General features: G+C 39.5%; 1 protein-coding gene across 7 annotated transcripts in view; it reads right to left on the minus strand.

The window, feature by feature from the left end:
• The window catches only part of UBAP2 (ubiquitin associated protein 2), a 120044-nt gene that overhangs the window by 91347 nt on the left and 12363 nt on the right, over positions 1-16334 (minus strand). The gene's annotated exons all lie outside the window — the stretch shown is intronic.

Genomic DNA, 16334 nt, shown 5'->3' on the forward strand with positions numbered 1-16334 from the left:
CAAGGTTTTATCGTCTCAAACCTGGCAAGCTCATTCTAAAACTTACATCGTGGGTGAAGTAGTCAAGAATAGCTAAGATACTCCTTTAAAAAAAAAAAAAGGCACAGGGCTTCCCTTCCAATCAAGGATTAAAACGTTAGAGTAATTACAACAGTACAACGCAGGTGCAAGGACAGACAAAGTGGCCAATGGATCAAAACAGGACGCCCAGGGAGAAAGCCAGGCATACACAGATATGCTTTCCAACACAGATGGCCGTGCACATGGTGAGGAAATACCAACTTTTAAAGAAGTGAGGTCAAAAGAATTGGTTGACTATACTTAAATTTTTTTATTAGACCATACATTAAAAAGCCAATTTACAGGTATTTTAACAATATACAAAACGCAAAATTACAGGTTTCAGAAGACAGCAGGCAAATTTTTTCACCCTGTACAAAGAATCTTTACCTCATGATCGTTATGGTTTCTTAAAAGAGTCAAAAGGTGCAAAAAATTGCAAATATTAATAACTTTAAAATTAAAAACTTTTGTTCATAAAAATGCAGCTTGGGGACCGGCCCAGTGGCACAGCAGTTAAGTTCGCACATTCCCCTTCTCGGTGACCCGGGGTTCCCCAGTTCGGATCCCGGGTGCGGACGTGGCACCGCTTGGCAAGCCACGCTGTGCTAGGCATCCCACATATAAAGTCGAGGAAGATGGACATGGATGTTAGCTCAGGGCCAGTTTTCCTCAGCAAAAAGAAGAGGATTGGCAGCAGTTAGCTCAGGGCTAATCTTCCTCAGAAAAAAAGAAAGGCAGCTGACTCTGTGAAAATATAAGCCACAAACTGCGAAAATTTTTATCAACATACATATGACAAGAATTAGTATTTAGATTATATTAAGAACTACTATGAATCAAGAAGAAACAGAAAAGTACCCAACAGGTAAACCAGCAAAAGAGTTGATGAAAACTTCATAGTAGGAAACCAAAATAGCCCACTGACATATTAAAAGATGCTTGATCTCATTAGTAATCATAAAATGCAAATTTAAATCACAATGAGATGTCTTTTCAAAATCCCCAGGGTTAGCAAATAGGAGAATACCAAGTAATGGTGAGAATGTTAAAAAAAATAAACTCTCATCCATTGCTGGTTTGACTGTAAACTGATATAACTACTTTGTACAACAGTCTGGCATTGTTTAATAAAGGTGAAGATACATATATTCCCTATAACTGAGCAATCCCATTTCCCTGGCACAGACCCTGCCAGGGACATACACCTCTAGTATATCTGCCCCAAAAGACATGTGCCAGTATGTTCAAGGAAACAATCCAAACACTGTTTTCAATATATTCCTACCAAGGAATACCATAAAACAATGAAAATGGATAACGGCTTCCCCCACGTTGGAAGAACCTGAGGAACACACTCCAAGGTAAATTTAAAAACAAAACATAATCACTGAGAATATATATACACTATAGTTACATTAATATTCAAGAAACATACAAAATTAACAATATATTGTTTATGAAAATAGGTGTTAAGACTGTAAAGGAGGGGCCAGCCTGGTGGTGTAGCGGTTAAGTATACATGCTCCGCTTCGGCAGCCCAGGGTTCGCCAGTTCAGATCCCACGTGTGGACCTATGCACCACTCATCTAGCCATGCTGTAGCAGGTGTCCCACATATAAAGTAGTGGAAGATGGACATGGGTGTTAGCTCAGGGCCAGTCTTCCTCAGCAAAAAGAGGAGGACTGGCAGCAGATGTTAGCTAAGGGCTAATCTTCCTCAAAAAATAAACTATAGGGGCCAGCCCCGTGACCAAGAGGTTAAGTTCACACGTTTCACTTTGGAGGCCCAGGTTTTTGCTGGTTCAGATCCTGGGCACAGACATGGTACCACTCATCAGGCCACGCTGAGGTGGCGTCCCACGTGCCATAACTAAAAGGACCCACAACTAAAATATACAATTATGTACTGGGGGGATTTGGGGAGACAAAGCAGAAAAAAAAACCCAGAAGATTGGCAACAGTTGTTAGCTCAAGTGCCAATCTTTTAAAAAATTTTTTTAAAAAACCTAAAGGAAATGATAAACAAATTTCTCGTTAGGGATTAACTTTACCTAACTCACAGGTTGGGACTGGGAAGTAACAGCGTAGGAATTTCAAAAGATAATGATTTTTTTTCTTAACTAGGTGATGGTACACGGGTATTCTTTGTCTTGTTCTTTATATTTACATAAATTTATAAATATGAAGCATTATTGATTATATACATTTTTCATGTTATAAGATCTCTGAAATCAGGATACATATTACATTCAGCATTATCTAAGATTAAGGATTCTGTTCTATGTACTCAATATTTAATAAAAATTTAAAGTAAAGTACACTTGAAAAATATTGCCTTAAAAAAGAACAATCAAGATACCAATGAAATACAAGGGATCATAAGAGAATACTATGAAAAACTATATGCCAACAAATTGAACAACCTGGAAGAAACGGACAACTTCCTAGACTCCTACAACCTCCCCAAAATGAATCAGGAAGAAATGGAGAATCTGAATAGGCCAATCACAAGTAAGGAAATCGAAACAGTAATCAAAAACCTCCCCCAAAATAAGAGTCCAGGACCAGACGGCTTCTCTGGAGAATTCTACCAAACATTCAAAGAAGACTTAATACCTATTCTTCTCAAACTATTCCAGAAAATTGAGGAAGATGGAGTACTCCCCAACACATTCTATGAAGCCAACATCACTCTGATCCCCAAACCTGACAAGGACAACACAAAGAAGGAGAACTACAGGCCGATATCACTGATGAACACAGATGCAAAAATCCTCAACAAAATTCTGGCAAACTGAATACAGCAATACATCAAAAAGATTATACACCATGATCAAGTGGGATTTATACCAGGGACACAGGGATGGTTCAACATCCGCAAGTCAATCAACGTGATACACTACATCAACAAAATGAAAAACAAAAACCACATGATCATCTCAATAGATGCAGAGAAAGCATTCGACAAGATCCAACACCCATTTATGATAAAAACCCTCAGTAAAATGGGTATAGAAGGAAAGTACCTCAACATAATAAAGGCCATATATGACAAACCTACAGCCAACATCATACTCAATGGACAAAAACTGAAAGCCATCCCTCTGAGGACAGGAACAAGACAAGGGTGCCCACTTTCACCACTCTTATTCAACATAATACTGGAGGTGTTGGCCAGAGCAATTCGGCAGGAAAAAGAAATAAAAGGAATCCAAATAGGTAATGAAGAAGTAAAACTCTCGCTGTTTGCAGATGACATGATCTTATATATAGAAAACCCCAAAGAATCCATAGAAAAACTATTAGAAATAATCAACAACTACAGCAAAGTAGCAGGGTATAAAATCAACATACATAAATCAGTAGCATTTCTATACACTAACAATGAACTAACAGAAAAAGAACTCAAGAACTCAATCCCATTCACAATCACAACGAAAAGAATAAAATACCTTGGGATAAACTTAACCAAGGAAGTGAAGGATCTATACAATGAAAACTACAAGACTTTCTTGAAAGAAATTGACAACGACATAAAGAGATGGAAAGACATTCCATGCAAATGGATTGGAAGAATAAACATAGTTAAAATGTCCATACTACCTAAAGCAATCTACAGATTCAATGCTATCCCAATCAGAATCCCAAGAACATTCTTCACAGAAATTGAACAAACAATCCTAAAATTCATATGGGGCAACAAAAGACCGCGAATTGCTAAAGCAATCCTGAGCAAGAAAAACAAAGCCGGCGGAATCACAATCCCCGATTTCAAAACATACTACAAAGCTACAGTGATCAAAACAGCATGGTACTGGTACAAAAACAGGTCCACAGATCAATGGAACAGAATTGAAAGCCCAGAGATAAAACCACACATCTATGGACAGCTAATCTTCGACAAAGGAGCAGAGGGCCTACAATGGAGAAAAGAAAGTCTCTTCAACAAATGGTGCTGGGAAAACTGGACAGCCACATGCAAAAGATTGAAAATTGACCATTCTTTTTCACCACACACCAAAATAAACTCAAAATGGATCAAAGACCTAAAGATTAGGCCTGAAACAATAAGTCTTCTAGAAGAGAATATAGGGAGTACACTCTTTGACATCAGTTTCAAAAGAATCTTTTCGGACACTATAACTCCTCAGTTGAGGGAAACAATAGAAAGAATAAACAAATGGGACTTCATCAGACTAAAGAGCTTCTTTAAGGCAAGGGAAAACAGGATGGAAACAAAAAAACAGCTCACTAATTGGGAAAAAATATTTATAAGCCACTTATCCGACAAAGGGTTAATCTCCATAATATACAAAGAACTCACACGGCTTAACAACAAAAAAACAAACAACCTGATCAAAAAATGGGCAGAGCACATGAACAGACATTTCTCAAAAGAAGATATAAATATGGCCAATAGACACGTGAAAAGATGTTCATCATCACTAATCATCAGGGAAATGCAAATCAAAACTACACTAAGATATCACCTTACACCCGTTAGATTGGCAAAAACATCCAAAACCAAGAGCGACAAATGTTGGAGAGGTTGTGGAGAAAAAGGAACCCTCATACACTGTTGGTGGGAATGCAAACTGGTACAGCCACTATGGAAAACAGTATGGAGATTTCTCAAAAAGTTAAAAATAGAAATACCCTATGACCCAGCCATCCCATTACTGGGTATCTATCCTAAGAACCTGAAATCAGAAATCCCAAGAGTCCCTTGCACCCCTATGTTCATCGCAGCATTATTTACAATAGCCAAGACGTGGAACCAACCTACATGCCCAGAAAGTGATGATTGGATAAAGAAGATATGGTATATATACACAATGGAATACTAAGCCATAAAAAAAGACAAAATTGGCCCATTCGCAGCAACGTGGATGGACCTTGAGGGTATTATGTTAAGCGAAATAAGCCAGTCAGAGAAAGACGAACTCTATATGACTCCACTCATAGGTGGAAGTTAACATATTGACAAGGAGATCTGATCGGTGGTTACCAGGGAAAAGGTGGGGTGGGGGAAGGGCACAAAGGGGGAAGAGGTGTACCCACAATATGACTAACAATAATGTACAACTGAAATCTCACAAGGTTGTAATCTATCATAACATTAATAAAAAAAAAAAAAAAAAAGGATGATCCTGGCAGTAAAAGTCTACATGTGAAATGTGAAATCCTGTAGACCAAGCAAATTGGACTATGAAACATGGAAAAAGGAGGCTAATGATGTAGATCCTTATAGATCCTTAATAAAAAACATGTGCTCCTCAAAAGTTTTTTATGAACTCAAACTTTAAAAAAAAAAAAAAAGAACAATCAGGGGCTGGCCCAGTGGCCCAGTGGTTAAGTTTGCGTGCTCCACTTCAGTGGCCCAGGGCTTCCCTGGTTCAGATCCTGGGCACTGACATGGCACCACTTGTCAGGCCATGCTGAGGTGGCATCCCACGTGCCACAGCTGGAAGGACCCACAACTAGAAATATACAACTATGTACCGGGGGGCTTTGGGGAGAAAAAGGAAAAATGAAATCTTTGGGGGGGAAAAAAAAGGACAATCTGCCCTGATAAAATTCTTAAAGATGAAAAGTTTCAGGACCATTTTAATTTTGGGCATAATAATCTAGAAATATAAAGGCAAATGATCCAAATACGACAGATCACACTAATAAGCCCTTAAGTTTCGATCAAAGTCCATTTAAAATATTCCTAAACAGGAGCTGGCCCCGTGGCCAAGTGGTTAAGTTCGCGCACTCCGCTGCAGGCGGCCCAGTGTTTCATTGGTTCGAATCCTGGGCGCAGACATGGCACTGCTCATGAAGCCACACTGAGGCGGCGTCCCACATGCCACAACTAGAAGGACCCACAACGAAGAATATACAACTGTGTACCAGGGGGCTTTGGGGAAAAAAAGAAAATCTTTAAAAAAAATATCCCTAAACAGGCTCCAGATTTCTAGGATTGTATTTCCTAATACTCTTCATATTAACTTCCCTTTGAATTTTACACTTACATGCAATTCATACTTGAGCTATTTAACTTGCCTCCCTAACCTTAATAATAATAATTAATAACATAAACAAGAGGGGACCGGCACAGCAGTGTAGTGCTTAAGTTCACATGTTTCACTTTGGTGGCCTGGAGTTGGGCGGTTCTGATCTGGACAGACCTACATACCGCTTATCAAGCCATGCTGTGGCAGGCATCCCACATATAAAGTGGAGGAAGATGGGCACGGATGTTAGCTTAGGGCCAATCTTCCTTAGCAAAAAGAGGAAGACTGGCAATAGATGTTAGCTCAAGGCTAACCTTCCTCACCAAAAAAAGAAAGAAAAGAAAACAGAAAAAAATAACATGCTATAGAAGCTGGTAACTTTTAGAAATTAAGACTGACTTAAGGAAAACCAAATCATAGCAGAGCTAATGATTCCAAAAATAACAATAAATGGAATGCTGATTTCTATAACAACCAGTTATGGAGACCTCAAAGCAAGCATTCACATGATGTAGAACGATGCTCCCATATTTATAAATCTTATACATCTCAAGTTTTAAAAATGATATTATACTAGCATTTCTAAATAGCTTTTGGACATGTGCATCTTAAATTAAAATAGAGAAGACTAACCATAATTCAGTACACCAATTCAGACATCACAAGGAAAATTACATCCCTGAAACCTATTTTAGCTAGAAAAGGTTTGACAAGTTTTTTTCTGAGCTAGCTGTCCTAATATTATTTTTTTTCCTGCTTTTTCTCCCCAAATCCCCCGAGTACATAGTTGTATATTTTAGTTGTGGGTCCTTCTGGTTGTGGCATGTGGGACGCCACCTCAACATGGTCCAATGAGTGGTGCCAGGTCTGCGCCCAGGATCCAAACCAGCGAAACCCTGGACCGTTGAAGCGGAGTGCTCAAACTCAACCACTCGGCCACAGGGCCGGCCCCTGTCCTAACATCATTTACTTATTTTCTTAATAGGTCCTCCATTAACTGGAATGCTAGATAAAGGCCACAGGCATATTATTGCACTGCCTTTTACATACACTATAATAGCAATCAATCAATTAACCAGAATATCTCACATGCCCAGTATGCTGGTTTAAAACTTTCTAATATATTTGAATATGCCTCTCAGTCCACTTGAGTACACTATGTGCATTCTTTTTTGAGTTTAACAATTTTGAGATTTCGTTGGTTTGGGTTTATTGTTTTGGTTGTATTATATGGAACAAGGTTAACCGTTTTGCTATTACTATTTTTAGAGCTTTCTCTGAGGTCAGCGTTCTCAGATATGAATAAATACACATGAACAAATATACTTTTTTTCCAACTGTGATGCAACATACAAATATAAAACATATTAGCACTTCTGAAGTAAAGGGATTACTTGAGTGTTTCTAACATCACCTTGAGCACTCATACTCTATAATTCTATCTAAGCATCTAAAGTTAAGCACCCAATCAAAACCTGCCTGGCTAAGTGGTGTTCCTAGGGTAAAATCTTAAGAAAACAAAAATCAGGGGCCAGCCCAGTGGCGCAGTGGTTAAGTTCACACGTTCCACTTCGGCGGCCCGGGGTTCGGCGGTTCGGATCCTGGGTATGGACATGGCACCACTTGTCAAGCCATGCTGTGGTAGGCATCCCACATATAAAGGAGAGGAAGATGGGCACGGATGTTAGCTCAGGGCCAGTCTTCCTCAGCAAAAAGTGGAGGATTGGCAGCAGATGTTAGCTCAGGGCTAACCTTCCTCAAAATACACAAGTCATTTTTGGTTTACTCACAGATTTACAAACAGTTCTATTTTTCTATCGAATTATGTCATCCTTTTCTCACTCATCTTTTGAATTGTTTATTCCTCAGTGCCCCTATTTATGAAATAAACTAGGCATATTAAATTTAACAAAATGAGAATTTCCTCTCACAAGAGTGCCATCTGGTGATCAAAATCAGCATGTACAGAAATAAACTTAAGCCAAGTTGAATGGATGCTAAGATTGAGTTTTTTGATTTACAAAAAAGACTTAGTCTTAATAGCCTTGCTATTACAACCAAACATTTTGATGTAACGTACCTGAATCCTCACTTGTCAATCAGGAAAACATAAACTCTCTTTTATGTTTCAAACTATTAAAATTTTACTAATTCACATGCCTCAGTATAAACATTAAGACTTTATATCAATCCACATTTGATGATGAAGAGGTGATCAGGCTATAAATAATGGCCCCAGTTCCACAGCTAAACCAGAATAACTGCTTTGTGAAACATGAAAACTACATTGCTCGCTTTATGTTTAAAAATTGTTTGGAAATAACCATTTTTCTCTTTTAATTAAGGTTTACTGTTCTGGGTTATATATTCATGAATTGTTTCTACAAAAGGGCTTTGGCATAAATATTGCAAATACAATACATGTGAAAAAAAAAATTTATAGCCCCAGAACATGCTTCTAAGAATGCTTGCTTAAACAAATTCAAACCAGCTTATTTTCTGTCAACATGGCTCTCCACACCAACACTGAAATATCAGAAGAGCTGAATTCTTGTTCATAAAAAAAGTCTTATTAATTAAGATGTTCAGAAAAAACTTTCAGAGATAAAACTGGGAGTTTACAGAGCAAGCACAGGGGAAAAAAGTGTTATCAAGATCCTTGGAAAAACAGAGCTTAGAAAATACATCAGGTTAATAGGATGTAGGATTCAGACCAATTTTCTTATATTAATTTCACATAAAACTTCTGGAGACAGTGAATCCATAAATCCAGATAACAGCATAAGTCACCAAATATCAACATCCTTAAATAGTTACCACCAATGAATTGTGAAGATGAAATGGGGCATGGAAACTAGACTATGAAAATCAAAGCCTTTAACTAGCATACTGTCATATGGGGAAATTCTCTGCGCTCTTTTCTGGACACAGAGCCATATGCAGTAAATAGGGATGCTTCTGCAATAAGCATCCAGTTGGCAGACCACAGGAATTCAGTTTACACTTGTGTTCCATCCCCTCTGACACTCTCCACCCCTAGGAGTTCTACTCCCCTGGAACAGGTTCCAAGAGAATTCTTAGAATAGAAACAGACAGGAGCAAGAGATTCTAAAAATAATCCAGGAGAAACTCAAAGATACATATCTCAGGTTCTTGAGCCACAGGAAGTAGCAGGTTATTTCAATCTAACCAACCAAAATTTAAAATCCATATTTACCTTACGTTATTCAAAGTAAATTAAAGATACAATAGATTTTAACACAGGTGCGAACTGCTAGTACATTTCTAACCTCCTTAAAAACAAAATCTGCAAAATATCATCTAAAGCTTCCTAGATTATTTAAAGTACAAGAACGATCTAAATTACTTGTAACACTATAAGGAAAGTAAACCAGCAGAATAAACCAACTTGATTAAACTACAAAGACTTTCTTTGTAGAAGGGACATTTTAACAAAATGTTTTATTAACTGCTATTTTTTTCAAGGACTTTTCTTTTGTGAAGATAAGATATCTCAGTGAAACAGCTGCGTTTGAGATTCCATAGTTCAGAACTACCGGAAAATGGTTAACAGCCACCTGCACTTCTATTAAAGCTTACATAAGCAAATACCTCAAATTCATCACAAGAAGATGCTAACTTTAAGGCATAAAAAAACTAAAAACTATGTAATATCCTACCCTAAAATAAAAACAAGGGCACATTTGATCATTCTGAAAACTTAGAGACCACTTGTTGATAACATGCTGAGCACTGTGAAGGTTCTGGTGAAACACCAAAGGGCTTTATCTAAGATAGTATCACAAGTGACAGCACTGGAAGACCCCTCAAAACCAGGAGGTTCACACATGGTGCAGCACATCTCATCTACTGCATCAAAAAAACCTACGTTTCAGAAACAGCAAAATGAATGTTTTTTGAAACAGAACATAATGAACCCAGACAACATGAATTACTTAATCAGCTAAGGGCTCAACTACTAAAAACAGAATATACGATTTATGTTCAAAAAGCAAGTCTCCATCAAGTATGCTCACAGAGACGCTGTTCACTCAGCTGTGAGGTCCATGACGCAGGGCTGTCTTAGAGCAGCAGGGATGGGTAGGGAGTCCACCTATATGGAAGACTCATTTACTCATCCCCAAAAGCCTAAAACCAATAAACAATGATAATAACAGCAGCAAGCACATACTGTTTACCATGTGCCAGACAACACTGAAGTGCTTTATATACATAGTAGCAAGTCATTATTAACCTTCCCAACACCACTCTGAGGTACACACTAACATTACTCCCATTTCACAGACAGGAAACTAAGACATACAGATTCACAGCTAGTAAATGGAAAAGGCAGGATTCCAAACCCAGGCATCCGGCTCCAGTCTATGCTCTTAACCACCGTGCTACGCTGCAAGGATAACTGTTCAATTACAAACAGACACCAGACCCCAACTCAGCTTCCTCTTCTTTAAGACAGCATAACTACCGCAGGCAGCACCTGCATAGCTCACGGGTGACGCGAAAGATCAGGTTCTGGGACAGAATCTCTCCTAGCCTCCCAGCCTTTCAGATTCCCATAGGCACTCCCTGGCTCTATATCGTAATGTCTTTGTTAGCAGTTCTATTATTTTTTTTTAACTTCCAATCTGTGTTCTTGCTTTTTCTGTTAAGAAAATGCACATTATTCTCAACCTTTTTCTGCAGAGGAAATTCATTTATTCATTCCTACAGAGAACAGGATTGGCTTAGATTAAGAACCTCAACTGATGTGAGAGGCCGAGAGCAGACAGCAAGAGGAAGTCTAAATCCCCGACCCAGGAGAGTACAGCAGCTAGGGTGCCAAGGAACTCTAGTATGAGACCAATTCCACACAGCTAAGCTCCCTGTGCCCTGCACGCCAGGAGCTGACCACGCTGACACTTTTATTCTCCACAGCTGCTGAGGGCAGGGTCAGGCCTCAAGCAGCTGGCGGACAAGGTTAACTAACTCCCCTACACCCAGGCTCGGCTGACAGGGGAACCACAATGTTGTCTGCTATTGTGTGCATATAATCTGCCCACGGAAAAGATGAGTGCTGGGGAACTCTTGAACATCATAGGACATCAAAAATTATTTGGGATAGTCATATTTTCTTTCAGGTTACCTAAGGTCAGAGAGGAAAAAGTATTTCATTGCCTACAGCCGCTTCCATACATCTGTCACACTCCTATGCTGCTAATTTCTTGGCTCTAAACCCTGCCCTTTCTCTCCAAAAACAGGCCTATACCTATACAGCATTTCAAAAGATCTATCAAGTTATAAGACTACTGTACTTTTCCGGGTGGCCCCGTGGCTAAGTGGTTAAATTCACACACTCTGCTTCAGCGGCCCAGGGTTTCACTGGTTTGGATCTGGGTGCAAACGTGGCACCGCTCATCAGGCCACATTGAGGCAGCGTGCCGCATGCCACAACTAGAAGGACCCACAACTAATATATACAACTATGTACTGGGGTGATTTGGGGAGAAAAAGCAGGAAAAAAAGAAGATTGGCAACAGTTGTTAGCTCAGGTGCCAATCTCTAAAAAGAAAAAGAATACTGTACTTTTCATTTAGATTACATTCAAAGAAGCACCCCCCAAATAACACCAAGATGACACCTCCATTAGAGTACTTCATAGACAAGGACTAGTAAACAGTCTGTTTTTTAAATTTAAAAAAACCTAGACTATAACTAGATTAAAATAGAATTTCTATCAATCATCCCCTTACCAAAAAATAAGATTAATGGCTTTCTCATAAATCCAGTAATAAATCTTGTTAGACACATACGCACACGTGCACATACACACACACACACTTGGGGTTTTTTTTTGCTCTACTTATATCAGATTCTGTTCGCCTTCCTAATATTATTCTCTGGTCTTGCTCCCCCAGAATTTCTACCTAGCACACCCACAGTAGCAACTACAGTCTACTTTCTGCTTTCAATCTCTATTTCTAAAAACTTCCAATCTCACAGGCTCTGGCAACAAGGAATTACTGGACAATGATGCCACTATCTCCTGCCATGTTCTGATCCTGTGGTTGCACAGTGGGCCTGAGGAACCAAGAGAATGGTAAAACAGGTTAAGGAGGAGCCCAGGAAAACTGCTACTCCATGAAACACTAGAAAGTCTCCACCCAGGTTTGTCAGCATACTCGTTAGCTAAGAGTGCCATTCTATCCATATCCAATGTTAACAGTGATGATTTCGCCAGAAGCATCAGGAATTTCTCATTATTAAATCAAGTTTAACATATGGAACAGTGGATCACCATGCATCACCATCCCTGGTTGCACAGTATGATCACTTGGGCAACTTCTAAAAAATGAAACCAGGTCTTAGTAAAATCAGACCTGCCGAGAATAAGACTGAGACAGCAATATTCTTTTTTTTTTTTTTTGAGGAAGATTAGCCCTGAGCTAACTGCTGCCAATCCTCCTCTTTTTGCTGAGGAAGACTGGCCCTGAGCTAATATCTGTAGCCATCTTCCTCTACTTTATATGTGGGACGCCTACCACGGCATGGCTTGCTGAGCGCCACCATGTCCTCACCCAGGATCCAAACCAGCAAACCCCAGGTCGCTGAAGCAGAACGTGCACACTTAACTGCTGTGCCACTGGGCCGGCACCCAAAATTCTTTTTTGAAAATGCTCCAAGCAAGTCCTAAAATGTTAAACATAGAGCTATCATGACCAAGCAATTCGACTCCTAGGTACATACCCAAGAGAACTGAAAACATATGCTCACCCAGATATGTGCACATGAATGTCCATAGCAGCATTACTCATAAGAGCCAAAACGTGGAAACAACCCAAATATCCATCAATTGATGAACGGATAAACAAACTGTGGTATAACCATACAATGGCATATTATTCAAGTACTAAAAGAAATAAAGTTCTGATACATGCTACAACATGGATGAACCTTGAAAACATCATGCTAAGTGAAAGAAGTCAGTCACAAAAGACCACATATGTATATTGTATTATTTCATTTATATATAATGTCCAAAATAGGCAAATTCATAGAAACAGAAAGTAGATTAGTGGTTAGAAGGGGATGGAAGCAGGGGAGAATGGGCAGTAATTGCTAATGGGTATGGGGTTTCTTTTTCCGGTGATGAAAATGTTCTAGAAATAGTGATGTTTGCCTAATCTTATGAATATACTAAAAATGATTCAATCGTATACTTTAAAAGGATGAATTTTATCACATATAAATTATATCTCAATTTCTTTTTCCTTCTTCTCCCCAAAGCCCCCCAGTACATAGCTGTATATTTTAGTTGTGGGTCTTTCTAGTTGTGGCATGTGGGATGCTGCCTCAGCATGGCTTAATGAGCAGTGCTAGGTCCACGCCCAGGACCCGAACCGGCAGAACCCGGGGCCACTGAAGCAGAGTACACAAACTTAACCACTCAGCCACCAGGCCAGCCCCTCAATTTTTTTTAAAAAAGGCTCTCGAGATTTCTAATGTGCGGCTTGGATGTCAAAGCACTACTCTAGAACAATGGTTCTCAAAGTGTGGTGTGTAGAACAGCAGCGTCAGCGTCACTTGAGAACTTGTCACAAATGTAAATTCTCAAGGTCACTCCAGACCTACTGAATCAGAAATTATGTTTAAAGAAGACGATGCACACTGAAGTTTGAGAATCGCTGCCCTCAAAGAACTTGAGACAAAAATGTTGATCCTGTGTGGTTCAAAGAGAAAGACGAGAAAGCTGCAAAAAGCATAATTTCACTTTTATTATTTTACTCATATAAACGTAATATGGTCATTAGACAAAGTTCCAAAAAATACTGAAAAGCGGAAGAAAATAAAACCACCACCTATAGTTCCACCACCCCAAAATAACTACTGTTAATCGTTTAGTGGGCTGGCCCCAAGGTTGAGTGGTTAACTTTGTGCACTCTGCTTTGGCGGCCCAGGGTTTCGCCAGTTCGGATCCTGGGCACGGACCTAGCACCGCTCATCAAGCCATGCTGAGGCAGCATCCCACATGCCACAACTAGAAGGACCCACAACTAAAATATACAACTATGTACTGGAAGGGAGGCTTGGGGAGAAGGAAAAATAAAATCTTTAAAAAAAAATGGTGTAGTGAATATCCTTCCAGTGTTTTCTATTTGTTTTGCATTATTGTGATCCACTAGAAATGGCTGTATCATGCTTTTATCACAGAAAATTAACATATAAACTACTATGTAAAGGCAAGGTAGCATTATAGTTACAGCACCTCAATTATCCTGTTCAGCTGAGGAACCAGGTATTATGGGAATATGAAAGAAAACTCTTTAGGGTTTTGGTTCCAAACATTTTTGACATAAATCTCTCCTAAAATGGAATACATACTTCTCTTCCTTGGCAAATACAGTACAATAAACACAATTTAACTTTCTCTGATTCTTTATGAGTTTCGTAACTATGTGAGTGTGATATGGGAAATTACCAGTCTGAATCTATTCTAACTTCGGGACATACTTAGGACTTGCTTTCCTAAATAAATTCATCATATCATCATCTTTCTTGTCCTTGGCCTCTTTCTCAAAAGCGGCAGCATTCATGTATCTGCATGACTTCTGGGCAGCATAGTATGGCTACTTCCCCAAAATAATTTCTGACCCCAAGGACAATGCAATCTTTCAAGTCTTCTCCTTGTCATTTATTTTAGAATCCTTTACATTGGTTTTAATCACCGATTCACTGTCATTTTTTGGAGGGTGGGGGCAGTTTCCATCCCAAACCTTAAACAGAGTAAGCCCTCAAACATTTCTTGATTTTCAGCAGGCTGCAGAATGACTTCTAGGCTAGCTCGAGTGCTTAAGAGACAACCTTACCAACCTGCAAGCATCCACTGACATTAGAACATGTTATTATCAGGCACTAAAAAAGAAGAAAAAAGAGGGCCTATTTCCTGGGTATTAACAAAAAGTGGTAAGAAACTGCCAACTGAATGTTCCCATCTAAAATTCTCCTATCCCTAACCCTAGTTTAGCATGGCTCTTCCCCAACCACCTTCAGCTACATTAGCCCCCACCTATCCTCTCAAGAGCATCAAGTCACAGAGAGTCATTAGATCAGGACAGATTTAAGGCCAACAACAGTAATCTTAGTCTGTGACAAAGACCTAAACATATTTTTACAAATTTTTTGTCTTCACACCCTCACTCCCATTCTGCCCCTACTCTCTAGCTCCGCATCCGCCAGAGCAATTTAACTTCTCAGTAGCGGCTCTGTCCCGAGGCCTTCACAGAGAACTGGAGAAGCAAGGAAGTTGCCTGCTCCCTTTGGCTTATTTCCTCTCCCTAAGACTCAGTGAGTAAGGGGAAAGAAGGTGTCAAACCAGAGGCTAATCTACCTCACCCTTCACGGGTATACAAGTTCAATAAGCCAGATCTTTCTTTTTTTTAAAAAAAATTTTTTTTAAAGATTTTATTTTACCTTTTTTTCCCAAAGCCCCCTGGTACAGAGTTGTGTATTTTTAGCTGTGGGTCCTTCTAGTTGTGGCACGTGGGATGCCGCCTCAGCATGGTGTGACGAGCGGTGCCATGTCCACACCCAGGATTCGAACCGGTGAAACCCTGGGCCGCCGAAGCAGAGTGGACAAACTCAACCACTCGGCCACGGGGCCAGCCCCAGATCTTTCTTTCAGCCCCATCATACTGACCACAACCAGTCACAAAGAGTCTTTGATTCCTGATACTCTAAGCTAAGACAAAATCTAAATCATAGTGTCAGTTTAACTCTTGCTTCTTATTTTAAAGCACAGGAAAGCCCTAATAATATTCCACACAGGAAAATCTCCAACATGCAGGTTGTGCAAAAGAACTTCAACAAATATCCCATATACAATACTCAAAATGTTACCTAGTTCAACTCATAATCACTTGAAAGTTTTAATCCATTACCTCACATTAATTTATTGCTTGGTTCTTGGGTAAAGTGGCATCTCTGCAAACCACTCTCATTGTAAACTACTAAATGTGATTAAATCCCAACTACACTTTCACAACAGACAAAACCTTTCTTCAGTTCTTACTGAAGACAGACGACCAAAAACATTTCAAGTTATTCTCATTTTTCTGCATGAACATCTCTGTATGAACCATTTAAACATTTGGCACTTGGGGCCAGCCTGATGGTGTAGTGGTTAAGTTCACGCACTCCACTTCAGTGGCCTGGGGTTCACAGGTTCAGATCCTGGGCATGGACTTAGGCACCGCTCATCAAGCCATGCTGTGACAGT

This window comes from Equus caballus, chromosome 23, assembly GCF_041296265.1.
Source record: "Equus caballus isolate H_3958 breed thoroughbred chromosome 23, TB-T2T, whole genome shotgun sequence".
In the NCBI taxonomy this organism is placed as follows: domain Eukaryota; kingdom Metazoa; phylum Chordata; class Mammalia; order Perissodactyla; family Equidae; genus Equus; species Equus caballus.